The following is a 4269-nucleotide window of genomic DNA, read 5'->3' on the forward strand; positions in this document are numbered from 1 at the left end:
GATGTGAGCTCTCAGTTTCCTGCTCCACCCACCATGGCAGCAGCTTGTGGAAACACTTTCCTGCCATGATGCACTCTTATCCACTGGAGCTTCATCGCAAACACACTCTTCTCAATGGTGATGGTGCTTAATCTCAGTAAAAGAAAAGTTATACATACACATAATTAAAAACATTTTTTGAGACAAGGGTCACTATGTAGACTGGACTGGCCTTGAACTCACAGAATTCACCTGCATTTTCCTTCAAATGGCTAGGTATAAAGGCAGGTGGCAGTATGCCACACTAAAACTTAAGGAATCATAAAAACCAACAGCGATCTGCCCTGTTCCTCTCACCTGCACCCTGGACATCTTCTCTTCTTCATATCCTGAGACAACCTGTTCTTTTTATTTCTCCTACACTGTATCACATGCATCTTTCCTGGTCAGTATATGTTCCTCAGACCAGCAAAGCTGTATTATGTATTAGTGTGTCTCAGAAGCAGAGACCTGACAGCACACATCTGAAACAGATAGTGTGTGCGGATGACAAAAGACACAGCTGTGTCACCTGCTTGAGGAGTGCATTTCCTCCAGCCCAGAGAGACAGTGACAGCAGACCAAGGAAAGCACACAGCCATGGTCAGCGTGGTGAACCTTGAGCTCCCTGGTTACTCATGGTCAGTGTGGTGAACCTTGAGCTCCCTGGTTACTCATGGGAGCATGTGTGAGTTGGGGGATAATGACTGAGCAGCCCTGCCCAGTATGCATATCCACTCACAACAGCTGCATCATTGCTGTCCCCTGCACTGCAGCCAGCAGCTCCCCTCAACAGTCTCTTCTCCCCCAGGAACTGCTGCTGGTCCAACCCTGACAGGGACTTGTTACATTGTGTAAAATCAGTGAATCTGTAGCTTTTTGTGTTTCCTGAGCCTCATCAGTCTCCTCCTGGCTCCAGCAGGGAATGTTTCAGTCTGGAGGAGAAAGTCCTATAGTCACCTCCCAATTCTGCAGGCACTCTGTTTATTAATACAACCTCTAGACAAATGCTGTCCTGTGAAGTGCAGCGCCCTGTCCCCTCCCACTGAGATCAGGGTTACCTGAGATTTCCCCTAAGCAGAGCCCTCCCTCCCTCTTCCCATCTGCCTCTCTAGTTTTGACTCATGACCTATTTATTTTTTATTCATTAATAAAACACTTGTTGTGCATGAACGTTTGTCTGCTGGGTGTGGGGAAGTCATCATCCTTCACAAGATGAAGATGGCTGCATCGTGACAGAGATTATCGGCATGTTGGTATTCAGACACCTATGCTAAGGCTCCTGGAAATCTTGACTGGAAATCATGAAGCTAGAAGAGAAAACTTCAAGGCCAGAACCTGGAGCAGTAGACAAAAGAATGCCCATCTCTGACACTCTCACAATGTATTTTTGAAAAGATTTATTAATCTCATTGTCTCTGAGTGTTTTTTCTGTATGTATTTGATCCATGCATGAGCCTGGTAACCTCAGGGCATTGGATGGAAGTTATAGATAGCTGTAAGCAAATCTGTGTGCTGGGATCTGATTCCTCTGTAAGAGCATCAAGTGCTCTCAACCCGCAGGCCATCTCTCCAGAACATGGAACAGCTTTGAAAATAAACATAAATGCAAAGTACACTCATCCCATCAACCCTTGAATCTTCTCTGGAGTCAGAACCAGGATCCTCGGAGCCAGAGAAGGGGAGAAGCCATGAGCACAGCACAGATCCAACAGAACCAGATCTGAGATAAGAGTGGATCCCTCCTCTGTGTGAATCCTACAATCCAGGGTTGGCTGGGGAAAGATGGGGAGAACTCAACAGAAGAGCATGGAAGGAGGCAGGAGCTCAGGAGAATGAAATTCATCTCTTCAGCCTACAGTGTCCTTAGAGCAGGGCCCTTGTTGTGTCTTGCAGGGACAAGAATGAGAAACACCTCCTACTGCTCTCACACTTGGGCATCATTGAGGACAGCAAGACAAGAAGCACTCCTGGGAAAAGAATATGCCCAGTCCTCCATACAAACTAAAAACACAAGAAGTAAACACAGAAGACAAAGTAGAGAGCCACAGTCGGGACAGCAGCCTGGGCTGCTCATAATTCTGTGGACAAGACAACCATCTGGCCATCCTGTGACCCTGTGATCACAGACTCAGCATGTGCTTCACAGTGATGAAGAGAACAGAGCCCAGAGGAGAAAGAGCTCAGGGTGTCCTCGTGTTAGATAACACAAATCTCATCTGGATGCATCCTAATTTACACTCAGCTCCCACAGTCTCATCCTGTACCAACAGATACACACAGCACAGTGACACAGATTCTGGAAGGTTCTCCATCTGCCATTTATTTCTCCACAAACACTAAGGATTTTTAATCCCTTATTTACCTGTCAATCAACTCTCAGGTCAAGGATGTGAAAATCATGTTCACATTCAGATTCTTATTCTCAATGTGGAAGTGAAGAGCTGCAGCTCAGGGCAGCATGAAGCTGACAGGATGCAGACTCCCCCTAGACCAGAAGATTGGCTGTGGAAGGGAACACAGGCAGTGCAGAGACAGGGCCCTGGTGTGCAAGGCAGGCTGGGCTCCAGAGTTCCTCACATTGAGCCCACAGGGAACATCAGACAGTGTTGTCTAAACAGAACTGAGGGCTCTGGATGTCACAGGAGAGACAGGAACACATCTTCTATCATTCAGTTCACTCCAGGCTACTGTCTTCAGGCTAGAGAATGAGAGTCATGAACCATAACTGTGAAGACAACATTCCAACAACCCACCACTCATAGGGAATTCTGAAAGTCCCTGAAATCCAATCATGTCCACATTGCCCCTCCCCAATCAGGCCACAGAGTATTATCTTTAGAATCTGGGAGAGACATATCAGAGCTCTGGGAGCTGTCCCTGCCCAGGGTAAAAGAAAACAAATGTATATGTACATGTAAATGTATACATTTATGTATATGAATATATATAAGTGTATGTATATGTATGTATTCATATTATGGTACAACTGAGGGCCCCCAAAGATTTCTCTGGAGGAGCTATTATGGATTCCCAGAGCTCCACAACATCACTAGCTTCACTCCAATGGCCCTGGGGACAATCCTGCCCCCCACACTAAGGTGGAGCTGGAGCATAGTCCCTGCCTTTCCACCTGTGAGAAGAAAAGCTGTGAGAGTTTAAGGAAAATCTTGACACTAGGACGTTTCCAGAATTGACAGCAGACCCAGATGGAGACAGCAGCAATGTGGGGTGTGGCTGTGTTTCCCATTAATGAGCAGAGCACACTTCTAAAGGAGGCTGAGAGAAAACTCAGACCCTGCCCTTTCCTACCTGTGTTTCATCTCTTCATCACAAAAGCCACCACAGCTCCAATGATGGCCACAGCTCCAAGGACAACCAGAACAGCAATGATCACCATGTTGGAGTCAGTGGATGGAGGAGGCTCTGGGAAGGACAGGTACAGGAAGTGAAGGTGAGGATCATGACCCCAGCTCTCAGCCCTGACCAGCTCAGGGTCTGCAGAAGGATACAGCTTTCCCTGACCCCAGCTCTGCATCCATACCCTCCTTACCCCATCTCAGGGTGAGTGGTTCAGACAGCCCCTCATGTTGCACATGGCATGTGTAATTCTGCTCCTTCCCAAGAGGTACCACCACAGATGCCCACTTCTGGAAGGTTCCATCCCCTGCAGGCATGGTCTCCACAAGCTCCATGTCCTGGGTCAGGTCCTCCCTATTCAACTGCCAGGTCAGGGTGATGTCAGCAGGGTAGAAGCCAATGGCCCAGCACCTCAAGGTGACATTACCTTCTTGTCTGTGGTGATGGGTTACATGTGCTTTTGGGAGGTCTGTGTGGAGGATCCCACAATTAAGAAGACAAACTGAAATCTACACAAGACTTGAATCAATGGTGACACTTATCTACCTGTCTGTTTGAACATGTCAACTGTCATTGCACTAGTGACCAGCAGGTAGATTTGGTCCCTGAGCACACAAAAAAAGCACATTTTCCTGGGTACTCAGAAGCTAAGAGGGAATCCACATGAGCCAGTGGGTTAACATGGCCATCCTTATGTGATGTTCTACAGCATGAGATAGGTAGTCAAAGAATGAAAGATGGAATGGAAAATATCTAATTTATATATGTGTTTGAGTTCATATCAAAACTAGAAATTAGAATCATATGCTCCTGAAAGGGAGCCAGCACTGAGACTCAACCACTGTAATCATCTTGGTGACCAGCATTAACCGTCAGTTCAAGTGAACAGCC

General features: G+C 46.9%; 1 pseudogene; it reads right to left on the reverse strand.

Annotated features, from left to right (window-relative positions):
- Positions 1-3337: 3337 nt before the first annotated feature.
- The window catches only part of LOC143435245 (H-2 class I histocompatibility antigen, alpha chain-like), a 25903-nt pseudogene continuing 24971 nt past the window's right edge, over positions 3338-4269 (reverse strand).

The sequence above is a fragment of the Arvicanthis niloticus genome, chromosome 20, assembly GCF_011762505.2.
Source record: "Arvicanthis niloticus isolate mArvNil1 chromosome 20, mArvNil1.pat.X, whole genome shotgun sequence".
NCBI classification, from domain to species: Eukaryota; Metazoa; Chordata; class Mammalia; order Rodentia; family Muridae; genus Arvicanthis; species Arvicanthis niloticus.